The sequence below is a fragment of the Myotis myotis genome, unplaced genomic scaffold, assembly GCF_014108235.1.
Source record: "Myotis myotis isolate mMyoMyo1 unplaced genomic scaffold, mMyoMyo1.p scaffold_m19_p_9, whole genome shotgun sequence".
NCBI classification, from domain to species: Eukaryota; Metazoa; Chordata; class Mammalia; order Chiroptera; family Vespertilionidae; genus Myotis; species Myotis myotis.
This window is the reverse complement of record NW_023416401.1, coordinates 28,878,776-28,892,271: the sequence shown is the minus strand read 5'-3', so window position 1 is coordinate 28,892,271 and position 13,496 is coordinate 28,878,776. Positions and strand designations below refer to the sequence as shown.

Below are 13,496 nucleotides of genomic sequence, written 5' to 3'. Positions count from 1 at the left end.
AAGAGCCTATAGGAATGGTGCTACGTAGCGGAACGAGCCAATCAGATGCCAAGTGGGCGGGGCCCTCTGACCTCAAAGGCAGAGCCCAGGCGGGGGCCGGAAGCCGCCGCGGGGAGGAGCCCCGGCCGCGTCTCCACGCACCTGAATGACGCGTTTCCACCGGCGTCCACGCGGCCCGGGCAGCCTCCATCACATCGCACTGGCATTCCTGAGCTTCGTCCAGGTTCCAGGCGCTAATTTTCACAACAACCCTGCAGGGAGGTTATTACTAGTCGCATTCTACGGAGGAGAAACTTGAGGCTCAGAGACGTTAAATAACTTGTTCAAAGCCACACAACCAGGACACGACAAAGCTTAGCCGCTCTGCTTTGAACTGCCTCCGCTCGCATTTCTAGCTGCAGCAATTCTTCAGGTAAATTCCTCAATGAAGCCTTCCTGGCACCTGTGCTGTGTTCTCTCCTGGCTCTTCTCACGCTGGCCGCTCACAGCCCGCCCCCTCTTCCGAGTCCTCATCGCCCACTGCCCCGCCCCCCACCCCCACCGCCCCCCCAGCCCCCATTCAGCTGTTCAAGCCACAGTGGTTTCTGTTTCTCTTCCTGGACTGTACCAAGCTGGTTCCTGCCTGCGGGTCCCTGCATCTGTCCACTGCCCGGCTGGCTCTTGGTCACATACCCTCCTTAACATTCTAGCTACAGTAGCTGGCCAGCCTTTGTCATAATGCCCTTTTTTTCTTTCTGAGCACCGGCTCACTAACATTATATTAATTTGCTTCCTAGTTAGTCATCAGCCTTCCCGCCTCACCAGAATGTCAGTGGCATGAGGACAGAACTGTGCCTGTCACATTCCCTGCAACGTCCTGAGGCTGACTCAGTGCCTGGTGCAAATTGTCGACATCCACTTAACCCAGAAAACCCAAGATACGCATCCCATGATAACAAAGTTGCTTCACAGTTGGGCTGGAATGAGATTGGACCCTGTTCTTCGCCTAGCTCCTGTTCTAAAAGGAAGGAAGGGTTAGGATGTCACCGCCTGTGACCATTTGGTACTTGGCGTATCTGGGACTGTCCCACCCTGGCCATAAGCCAGCGTGCATAGTTTCTGTATCAGCCAGCAGACGTGCTGCTCCAGACCTATGCCTGCATTCATGAATGAGCTGTGAGGAGCCAAGGTCAACAACTAGAGTTTCTGCCAGGAAGTCACACACATCACTCCAACTCACATTGGTAAAAGCCAGTCCTGGGCCACTTCTACTAGTAACCTCAAGGAGGCAGGAAACTTCTCTCCTACCATGTGTCAGAGAAGGACAAATGGAGTATCTGTGACCAGACTACCCTCCATCTTTACTTTTAGACTTTGAGACAGTACAGAATTCCTGGAGGAAAAAAGTTTATTACTGTCATAATGCCCTCATGTAGGTTTCTGTGGATCTTGTTTGTAGAACTCAGGGTTTCTATTTCACCGCCTCCGTTCACCCCAGGCAGTGACTTCTTCACTGCAGTATTCCTACACACAGGGCAGAATGAAGCATTAGCAAATTTCAATAAATAATAGTTTAGTAAACAAAGATCTGTCTCCCAAGTTCTGTTCCTTATCCTACACCAGGCTCTGGGGTGGGCATCCTCTCTAGGCCATGGCTGACAAGGAATCCTTTTACAGAACTGGCTTGCTGGTAGCAATGGGGGTCCCAAAATAATAAAGACAAGACGGTAGTCCTGCCAGTGTTGCTCAGCGGTTAAGCATCAACCTATGAACCCGGAGGTCACAGTTCAATTCCTGGTCAGGGCACATGCCCAGGTTGTGGGCTAGGTCCCCAGTGTGGGGTGTGCAAAAAGCAGCCAATCAATGATTCTCTCACATCATTGATGTTTCTCTCTCTCTCTCTCTCTCTCTCTCTCTCTCTCTCTCTCTCTCTCTCTCTCCCTTCTCTGAAATCAATAGAAATATATATATTTTTAAATAAAAAGACAAGATGGTAGTGCTCAGCTTTAGGAGCAGTGGGTGCCATCATCATATACCATTGAGGTCAAAGTAGTAGCCAGAAGGCCGAATAGATCACTGGGATAATCAGCAGAACACCCACTTTGGTTCCTTGGTTTGAGTGGTGAGAGATTTCATAGAAGTGAACATCCCTGAAACTTCTCCTCACTCACCCACATCAGCCAAGATAATAAAAAACAATCTCCCATACCAGGGAAAATGGCAAAGATTAGTGCCACCTTTGAAGACCTAAAACGTGGAAAGGGTCGGGGCCCATCACATCCCTCCTTAATTCATCAGTCTGGCCTTGGAAAAATACAGAGAGTGATAATAGATTGCTGCAAACAAAAAGTACTAGTAGTAGCCCAAATTGCAGCTGCTGAGCTAATGTCAGGGCTAGGACAGATCGGTATGGCCACAGATCTAACCATCCCTATCAGGATCTGTTTGCATTCACAGGTGGGGACAGCAGTTTACTTATGGTCACAGGCCTATGGTCACTCCCCACATTGTCATAATATAGTCTGAAGAGCCCAGGCCATCTAGACATTTTGCAGAATATGGCTTTGATTTATTATACCAACTAGAGGCCCAGTGCACAAAAATTTGTGCACTCGGGGGGGTCCCTCAGCCCGGCCTGTGCCCTCTCTCAGTCTGGGACCCCTTGGGGGATGACCACCTGCTGGCTTAGGCCCGCTCCCCAGAGGATTGGGCCTAAGCTGGCAGTCAGATATCCCTCTGGCAGCCCGGGAGCCCTCAAGGGATGTCCACTTGCCAGCGGGGAGCAGGCCTAAGCTGCAGTCAGACATCCTTAGTGCTGCTGAGTAGGTGGGAGAGGCTCCCACCACCAACACTGTACTGGCAGCCATCAGCCTGGCTTGTGACTGAGCAGAGCTCTCCCTGTGAGAGTGCACTGACCACCAGGGGACAGCTCCTGCATTGAGCGTCTGCCCCCTGGTGGTCAGTGTGTGTCATAGTGACCAGTCATTCCCAGTCGTTCTGTTAGGGTCAATTTGCATATTACCCTTTTATTATATAGGATAGAGGCCTGGTACATGGGTGGGGGCCGGCTGGTATGCCCTGAAGGGTGTCCTGGGTCAGAGTGGGGGTTCCTGCTGGGGTGTCTGGCCAGCCTGGATGAGGGGCTGAGGGCCATTTTCAGGCTGGCCACACCCCCTTCAGGGAGGGGGGTCCTGCTGGGGTGCCTGGCCAGCCTGGGTGAGTAGCTGATGGCTCTTAGCAGGCTGGCCACAGCCCCTTCAGGGTGGGGGTCCCCGTTGGGGTGCCTGGCCAGCCTGGGTGAGGGGCTGATGGCTATTTGCAGGCTGGCCACGGCCCCCAGCTACCCAAGCTCCCAGTGGAGGCTGGCTGGAAGCAGGTATCTGGGATTTATTTGTCTTCTATAATTGAAACTTTGTTGCCATGAGTGGAGGCCACAGCTGGCTCAGGGCAGGTGGGAAGCTTGGCTTTCTCCATCGCCCGGGCAACCAAGCCTCCTGCTTGCTCCAGCTCCGTGGCTGCCAGCCGCCATCTTGGTTGGGTTAATTTGCATATAGCCTCTCTGATTGGCTGGTGGGCATGGCTTGGGCCATAGCAAAGGTACAGTCAATTAGCATCTTTGTCTTTTATTAGTGTAGATGATATCCTGCTGATTTGGCAGAATGAACAAGTATATGAAGACCTCCCAAGGGTATGGTTCTGTGAAGTTTATAGGGATCTAGTGGTCTGGGGCATATCAGGACATCCCTTGCAAAGTAAAGGACAAACTATTGCATCTTGCACACCCCATCACAGGAAAGGAAGTACAATGCCAGAACCCACTCTTTGGGTCCTGGAGATAGTATATTCCATACCTGGGAATGCTGCTCTGCCCCATAAATCTGTGTGTGACATAAAAGGCTTCCAGCCTGGAGTGAGATTCACAGGAGGAAAGGGTTGTACCATAAGCCACAGGACTCACAGACCTTATGATATTAGAGGCATATGTGGTGGGAAAAGATGCTGTGTAAACTTTATTGCACCTAGTGGGTGTCAGTTAACTGACTGAGAACTGCAAGGCAAACAAAAGTTTTATTTGGGTGTGTTGGGTATTTTTAGGAATTGCAAATCCGGAGACACAGATTTGGGTAGAAATCCAACTTCATTCCTGGGTGAAAGAAAGGAACAGAGTTTATAAGGACAAAAAAAGGGGGTTCCCAAGGAGTTACACAATTTGCTTTGAAAGAGCTGTGATTGGTGCTGGCAAGCAGACTTATACTATGCTAACTTAATTACTTACTTATATTTATTGCTAGGTTAAAGCTTTATTTTTAAGAGAGTTCAGTGGTGCAGAGCTAGTTCCAGGAACTATATCAGGAAGTAGCCATTTAGCTTAACCCAGATCAACAGTTCAGTTTCATTTGGAGAGGATGTTAGCTCAGCTTCCTGGAGGTCTTCTGGCTCCATGGAAGAGGGAGAGAGAGAGATAGAAACATCCATGAGAGAAAAACATCTATAGGCTGCTTCCTGCATACCCCCTACTGGGGATTGAGCCCACAACCCAGGCATTGACTGGCGACCTCTCAGTGCATGGTTCAATGCTCAACCACTAAGCCACACCAGCTCCATTTTTTTTTTTTTTTTTTTTAGGTTACAACAAATTTTAATTACATGAAATTACATTTAATAATTCTTTTTTTTTAATATATTTTTTATTGATTAAGATATTACATATGTGTCCTTGTCCCCACGTTACCCTCTACCCCCCACCCCCCCCACCCCCGCTCATGCCCTCACCCCCCCGTTGTCCATGTCCATTGGTTAGGCCTATATGCTTGCATATAAGTCCTTTGGTTGATCTTTCCCCCGTACCCCCACCCTCCCCTACCTTCCCTCCAAGTCCCGACAGTCCAATCAATGCCTCTCCGTCTCTGGATCAGTCCTTGTTCATCAGCTTATGTTGTTCATTATATTCCACAAATGAGTGAGATCCTGTGGTATTTATCCGCTCTCAAGTTCCATCCATGCTGTGGCAAATGGTAAGAGTTCCTTTTTCTTCTTCCTCTTCTTAAAGAATACCTTTCAGCATTTCAGATAATGCTGGTTTGGTGGTGATGAACTCCTTTAGCTTTTTCTTATCCGTGAAGCTCTTTATCTGACCTCCTATTCTGAATGATAGCTTTGCTGGATAAAGTAATCTTGGTTGCAGGTTCTTGCTATTCGTCACTTTGAATATTTCTTGCCAGTCTCTTCTGGCCTGCATGGTTTCTGTTGAGAAATCAGCTGACAGTCGTATGGGTACTCCCTTGTAGGTAACTGACTGTCTTTCTCTTGCTGCTTTTAAGATTCTCTCTTTATCTTTTGCTCTTGGCATTTTAATTATGATGTGTCTTGGTGTGGTCCTCCTTGGATTCCTTTTGTTTGGGGTTCTCTGCGCTTCCTGGACTTGTAAGTCCATTTCTTTCACCAGGTAGGGGAAGTTTTCTGTCATTATTTCTTCAAAAAGGTTTTCAATATCTTGCCCTCTCTCTCCTTCTGGTACCCCTATAATTCTGATGTTGGTACGCTTGAAGTTGTCCCAGAGGTTCCTTACACTATCTTCATATTTTTGGAATCTCTTTTCTTTTTTCTTTTTCGGTTGGGTATTTTTTGTTTCTTTGTATTTCAAATCTTTGACTTGATTCTTGGGATCCTCTTTTCTGCTGCTGGATCTCTGTAAATTATTCTTTATTTCAGTCAGTGTATGCTTAATTTCTAGTTGGTCCTTTTTCATGTCCTCCATGGTCTCCCTATACTTATTGAGGGATTCATTAAATTTATCGGCGGTTTCCATAAAATTCTTGAAAAACCTTATAACCGTGGCCTTAAACTCTATATCCAATCGTTTGCTTTCCTCCATTTCTGCCATTTGTGACCTGTTTCTTTGTCTCCGCATTTTGGCAGCTTCCCTGTGTTGACAGAGTGGCCCTGTGCGCCAGGTGTCCTGTAGGGCCCAGTAGCTCAGCCTCCCCAGTTACCTGGGGTGGACACTCTTGGTGCACTCTTGGTGCCTTGGTTGTTGTAGGATCACTGGGAGGAATTGACCTCCAGGCCAATTGGCTGTGAGAATCAGCTGTGTCTAAAGTGGGAGAACTTCTGTGCTGAAGACACCCTTCTGGGGCAAGACTTGCTTCAGTGGGGCTTTGGTGCTCACTGAGTCTGCTCCCTGAGTGCGTCCCTTATGGATCTGAGGAGTTGCAGTCTGGATGGACCCCCTCTGACCACTGGGTACAGTGGCTCCTGGATCTAAGGAGGTGCTAATTCAGCCTCTGCCTGAGGCCACACAGCAGGAGCCACAAAGAGGCTCAGCTGTGAAGCAATGCAAGCCGCTGCGGGGCCTTGGGCCTTCTCTTGGAAGTTCCAGGTCTGCCTGGTTCGGCTGCAGTTAGGTACATTCACATGCAAAAGCCTCTGCCGCAGCCTGGGTGGGGCGGTGTCTCAGGGAGTCAGAGGGCGGAGAAAGCGGCCATGGCCGATTCTCCGCCCGGAGTCGCGCGTCTCAGTGTTCCGGTAACGGCTGCAAGCACCTCTGAGGGAAAGCCGCCCTCAAGTTCGCTCACTGCCGGACAGACCAGCTTCTCCCCGTATGAGACCTGGGTCCCCAGAGACTTCCCGGAACCGGAGTTCAGAGCCGTCGGGAGTTTGTGATTCAAAAAGACAGCCGCGTCCTCAGGTGCTACCCCCTTTCCTCGGGCGCGCGCGCGCCGCCGTACCTCTGCACTTCACCTCCGCAGAGCCTCTGGCTCTCAGCGTGCTTTTCTTTCCTTCTAGTTGTGGAATTTACACTCAGCCAGCCTTCCTGTTGTTCTGGATGATGTTTGCTCAGTCCTTTGCGGTAATTTTCAATTGTTGTGTGAGGCGATAATTTCCCGGTGTTTACCTATGCCGCCATCTTAGTTCCACCAGCTCCATTTTAGATTGCTCTCTTGACAATACCAACTTCATGTTGCTGTTTTCCTTTCACATTTCCTCCTTTTGATCAAGATCTTTCCTTAGAAAGCATCAATGATCAACCATCAGGATATATCGTTGGTCTGTCATTGAAAAAGCAACATTGATCCCTTGTCTCCAGGAAGGCTCATTTCTGCTATGTCACATCCATGTAGGGGAAAAGTAATTTCCTGAGTATACAGTAAGAGAGCTTATGGACACATTTGAGCAATAGGAGGCTTGTCAGAAGCAGAGCTAAGTCACATATTCCTCAGATCAATAGTTCCTTTGTAGAGGTGGTCTCAGATTTATTCATTGTAACATCTCTAGGTGTTGGGCACTACCATTATTCTGGTAGTGGTTGTTAGTCATTGTTGGATATACCTTGTGAGACACCTAGTTAAGGTAAGTGAACAATATAATTACAAAAACCAATATGATTAAGGCCTGTAGTATAGAATAAAGCCAAGTTCCTATTTCTGCAGGCAGCCAGCTAAATAAGTCTGTCCAATCCCAACTTACAGGGTAATGTTCTGTCTGTTCAAGGGATTTTAATGTTTTGTTTCAGAACCTCAAGCTATTGCATCACTTTACCTAATTTGTTAACATAAAAACAACATTCCTTTCCCAATAGGGCAAAGTACCACCTTGCTGGGCAACTAATGCATCATTCCTTGTTGTTCTTCAAGAGCAGCTGCAATCACATTCCATGACTGTGCTACAAGAATAGAAAGATTTCTGATAGACTTTTCTAATTCAGCTACTCCCTAACAAAGAAAGAAAGCGCTAGTGAAGGAATGCCCAAAGCCTTGCTGATCTATTATAGGGTTTCAGGTGAAAAGATCAAAAAGACCATGCCCCAAATCCAAATTCCATTTGGTCCACTTAGTCAAAGTTTATAGACAAAAGTGCCTCCACTGGGGCTAATGGCAGAGGAAGGGAGAGTACATAATTAGGCCCTTAAACCCAGACTTTGAGGGAAGTATTAAGCTTATTTCTGAAGGAGGGATTTCATGTCCTCCATATGTTGGAGAATCATAATAATCATCAACACAGACAACATTAAAGTCATCATGAGATTAATGAGTGTGATTAAAATAACACCGTTTCTTTATATTTGGGTTAGGTTGGAAAGATTAGCATGGATTTGATTGTTCTGTTTTGGGGCTGGGATTCTCTAAGACAGCGGTTCTCAACCTGTGGGTCGCGACCCCTTTGGCGGTCGAATGACCCTTTCACAGGGGTCGCCTAAGACCATCCTGCATATCAGATATTTACATTACGATTCATAACAGTAGCAACATTACAGTTATGAAGTAGCAACAAAAATAATTTTATGGTTGGGTCACAACATGAGGAACTGTATTTAAAGGGCTAGAAGGTTGAGAACCACTGCTCTAAGACATGGATTTTATCTGTTTTCCATCAAACACCAGATTTTTTATCCTGTCCCCAAGTAGTATTTAGGAGTGAAAGGACATCTGCTTTCCAGGATTGAGTGGCATTATTCCCTGATTTCCCCACATTAGAGAGAGATTGTAAGAAGTAACATTGTAGTCACTTAAAGCCCTTTGAAGTGTGAACTCAGGCTCATCTGAGACATACAAGAGTGTAGTTAGACATTTTTAAACGGGCAACACTCAAGATTCTGCCTGAACCGTTTATATTTTCAAAACAGACAAGTTATCAATAACAGTCCAGATTTATTAGTATTATCTTGTGGGTTGGGGGGACCTTATAGATGGATCAGGCTATAGGAAGGTCATGTGTTCCATCAACATTTTTTGAGGTTTGAGAATAAAGGACTTTAAATCCAGTGTTATGTCCAGTTAGGTTTTGTAAGCTTGTAAGGCTTAAGAGCCAAACCACTAATTCTGGTTCATCATGAGCATGGTTCACTCAGGTGCATATCCAACAGTTAGTTAAACTGTTGGATATTCGTTGGATAGCAGGAGCAAAGGGATGTTGCAGGGCCAATAGGATATTCATTGAAGTAAGCAGACATAAGAATCTGAGTATGTTCAAAGAGTTAGGAAAAGGGAGAATGTTTTCTCAAGAGTTTTGTTTAGGCAAAAATTAGGTTATGATAGCAATACCATCAGTAAATTAAACAAAGGTAGTTAAAGGGAAGATCAAATGTAAGGGTTGCTGGGTGGAATCATTTATGACTGGCCTGGTCAGGGGTTTGGGGAGAGCCATTTATGTTGCATGCTGTCTGTTTTGATTCCAGAATGAGAGTTCTAATGGTGGTCCTAGTTGTTTAGAGATTTTTCAGCTTAAGATCTCCAAAAGGCTGAGATGACCACTCAGGTGTGAGTGTCCTTTTTAAATGAGAAACATGAATCTATTAGTCAATACCTTTGTTAGGCAGCACAAGCGTTAGTTAGCAATACCTGATAACCCTTGCCATTGAGGTTGAAGGGCATCTTTATGGAGATGGTGTTTACAATAGACAAAATCTGGAAATCATGACATCATAGATCTTCATCTCCCAGGAGCACTCAATGGAAAGATTGCCCCAGGAGCTGCTAGTCTTAAGGACCCTTATAAGTTCTTTACAGAAAATCAGGAGGTCTCTTTTCAACTATCCCAGGTTCATACATTCCTTGATCTAATCTAGTAATAATTTCAAAAGGAGACAGTCTACATTTGCCAAAGCAATACCAAGGGCAGACCCTCTGGTGAAGGCAGATGGAAAGACTCCATTAGTTTTGCCAATTGAGTTTGTTGTTGTTATTGTTAATCCTCACCCAAGGATATTTTTTCCATTGATTTTTAGAGAGAGTAAAAGGGAGGAGGAGAGACAGAGAGAAACATAAATGTGAGAGAGACACATGCATTGCTTGCCTCCGACCTGAGTGGAGATTGAGCCTGCAATCAAGGTATGTGTCCTTGACCCAATCAAACCAGGACCCTTCAGTCCGAGGGCCAAGGCTCTAACCACTGAACAATTGGCTAGAGCCCAAATGAGTTTTAATTACCCTGTTAGTCCATTCTACAAGACCAGGGGGCTGGGAATTATTCTAAATCAGCAAGGTCTTACAGATTACAAAATTTGTCCTGTGAAATGTGTTCCCCGTCACTATGGAGCGCTGTGGGAATTCCCCAAGTTGGAAAGATCTTCACAACTTCTGTTGAGGCTGTGGCTCTGTAGCAATGGGAGTGATTCCACGCAATGAGAAATCATATAAATCATCACTAACATATACTTATATCCTTGACAAGAGGGCAACTGAATAAAGTCAATTTGCCAGACTTCAAAGGGGCCTGAAGGCAAGGGATAATGCCTGAGAAGAGAATGAAGGGCTTTCCAAGGTTGTGCTTTAGGCAGATTTGGCATTTTTGGTATACCTGGGAAGTTATCTTTGGAGACTTATAACACTACTAGAGGCCTGGCTTGCAGGGATCAGGCTGAAACCAGCTCTCCAACACCCCCCGAGGGGTCCCAGATTGCGAGAGAGCGCAGGCCAGGCCGAGGGACCCCACCAGTGCACCATTGGGACCAGGGAGGGACCTTGGGAGGGCTCCAGGGTGTGTCTGGCCCGTCTAGCCCAGTCCCAATTGACTGGACCCCAGCAGCAAGCTAACCTACTGGTTGGAACGTCTGCCCCCTGGTGGTCAGTGTGCGTCATAGTGACTGGTCGAACAGTCAAACGAATGGTCTGACACTTAGCATATTAGGCTTTTATTATATAGGATTGTTTTCCCTATGAAACCATTTTTTTCAGGGTTCCAGTGAGTTAAGTCATGTACATATTGTAATATGTGATATTGTTTGCAATCAGGGAAGAAGGGTTGGTCATTTGGACCTACCCATAAGTTTCTTTTAGGGTCAAATTTACAGCTATGCTTTAACCACTACTTTCTATTTTGTTGAACATCTAAATACTATGCTTCCCTATCTTTTAAATCTCTAACTGCTTCAGTCGGTAGCATAGGTGCTTCCATTAGGGGCTGAGATTGTTTTAATGCTGCTAATTTAGCACCAGTGTCAGCCAAATGATTAACTTTATTTTTTATCCGTGTTTGCCAATGAAAGTTCAGGGACTTTTATGACTGCTAAAGATTTAGGTAACTGGATAGTCTCTAAGAGTTCTAAAACCTATGAACTTTTTTTTATCTTTTGTCTGGAAGTCAAAAATCCTCTGTTTCCAGAGCATACCAAAGTCATGGGCAACACCAAAAGCATATCTTCTCTAGTATAAATGTTAGCCATTTTACCAATTGCAAGCTCAAATTAATGCACAGAGCTCTGCTCGTTAAGCAAAATTTCCTGGGGCATTGGACTGGCCTCAGTGGTCTCATTTAGAGACAAGGCCTACTCGATAGTGGCCTACTTCATATTCCAGATAAGAATCATCAGTAAATTAAACTAAGTCAGCATTTTCAAGAAGTGTTTTCAGTAAGTCAACTTAAGGATTTAGTAGTTGGTCTTAATGTCAGGCAGTCATGATGAATTTTGTTGAACAGAGGAAGGAGAGTAGCAGGACTGAGTATTACACAGAGCTATCATCACAGTAGATGAAGACAATGAAGGAATTTCACAGGAGGTTCGTCTGCTAGCAGAGAGATGCAGAGTAAGATCAAAATTAAGTAAGGCTTCCACTGAATGAGGCACATGAAGAATCAGTGGAGAGCCCTTTATTTATTCTACATCTTGTAGTGAATTGGCAGTGGCCACAATGGCTCTCATACAGGGAGAGTGACCTTTGGCCACTGGATCTAATTGCTAACAATAGTACCCAGTGGGCCCACGTTGACTTCCATGTCTTTGGGTCAAGACACCTAAGGCATTTCCGTCTGCAAAGAATTGTTCAAATTCACCCTTCTCATTTCCCTACTCCTCAGCACACTCTAATGTGGTGTATGACACCAATCCAGCATAGACCTGCTCTTGCCAGGGCTACCAATGAGTCCTGGTCCTTATCCAAACCTGACCTCTTGGCAGCTTGTAACCTCCTGTCCCCATCTACCATCTCGACACCCCTCCCCCCCGGTTGGCAGTCTCTGAGACAGCCCCCCAAGATCCCCTCTCCTTGACAGTGGGCTAAACCTAACGACTGACTTCTAACAAACAGGGTATGGCAAAAGTGATGGAATGTCACTTCTGAGACATGGCTTCTGTCTTGTATGGCCTCTCTCACCCTCTCGTTCACTTGCTCTGAGCAAAGCCAGCTGCCATATTGTGAGGTGCCCCATGGAGAGGTCCACATGGCAAGGAACTGAGGAGGCTCCCACCCAAGAGCCAGTGTGAAACTGAGTCCTCATCAAACAGTCAAGAACTGAAACCAGCCACATGAGGGAGCTTGGAAGCAGGACCTCCCCGAGCTGAGCCATGAGTGCAGCACCATGAGTGTAGCACCATGGGTGCAGCCAGTGAGAGACCTTGAGGCAGAGGCACCAGCCAAACTGAACCCGCAACCAGACCACAGCCACGGAGATAATATGCAGTAATTGTTTTAACCTTCTAGATTCCCAGACAATTTGTTATGCTTAAATCTATAATATTAAAAGGGTAATATGCTAATTAGATTAGACGTCATTCCAGACGTCCTTCCTGATGATGCCAGGCCAGAGGGAAGCCATCCCAGGTCCTAGGTGCCTGTGGGCGGCTGGAGGAGGGAAGCAGACTGGGTCCCGGGTGCCAGAGGGAGGCCGGTGCCGGCAGCCAGGGGAAAGAAGGCCTACTCTTGCACGAATTTTCATGCATCGGGCCTCTAGTAGATAAATAATACAATTCCATCTGTCATCTCTTCTCTGGCTTCTCGCTCAGCAGCTCCCACTATCCCAACTCCTGTCCAGCATCCTTTGCTGGTGCCTCTTAACTGTTAGGGTTTCCCAGGTCCCCTTCTTTTCTCCTCTCTGCACTCACTATCTGGTTATCCAACCACTCCTAAGGCTGGCTGGAGCCCAAACTCCCCCCCCCCCCCCCCCCCCCCCCCCCCCGTCCCATGAATGAATGTCAAATGGCATCCTGAATAGCTGCACTCAGGACCCATGTTCAATGCAGCCAGAAACAAACTCATCCTCTTTCCCCCAAAACTTACTTGTCTTCCTCCTGTGCACCACGTCTCAGAGGTGGTGCCATCCTCCTCCTAGTCACCGAAACCAGAATCCTGGTGTCATCCTGGATGCCTCCCTTTTGCTGTCCTTAATCCCTATGACTGATAGACTCCATCTCCTAAATATTCCTTGAATGTTTTTAGTCTTCATAGTCTCTCCTGCCCATATTCTGGGTCCTGTCCAGATGCTGGTTCACTGCACTGAAGTACCAAGAGGGCTGAGATCTATCCTTGCCCGGCTCACCAAGGGTCCTCCCATAGCCTGAGCTGCCTGTAACTGGAGGAATAGCCACAGCGGCCGCCTCCAACCTGGTTCAATCCACTTCCACCCAGAGGCAGCCCAAGGCCTTCTCCTAAAACCCACAGTACTCATCTAACCTGCTCAAAACCCTTCCGTGGCTCTCCACTGCCCTCAGGATGAAGCGCCAACTCCCTACAATGACTCGGGAGATCTTCCTGACCTTGGCTCTCCAACCTCGTCTTGCCCTTTTCTGGGCATCACAAGCTGTG

At 46.9% G+C, this 13,496-nt stretch overlaps 1 protein-coding gene across 1 annotated transcript in view; it reads left to right on the top strand.

Annotated features, from left to right (window-relative positions):
- Positions 1–134: 134 nt before the first annotated feature.
- Positions 135–13,496, top strand: part of MCM2 (minichromosome maintenance complex component 2) — a 34,461-nt gene continuing 21,099 nt past the window's right edge. The window contains exon 1 of the mRNA XM_036321771.1: positions 135–412. The gene's annotated coding sequence lies outside the window, so the exon portion shown is untranslated. The remainder of the gene's footprint in view (positions 413–13,496) is intronic.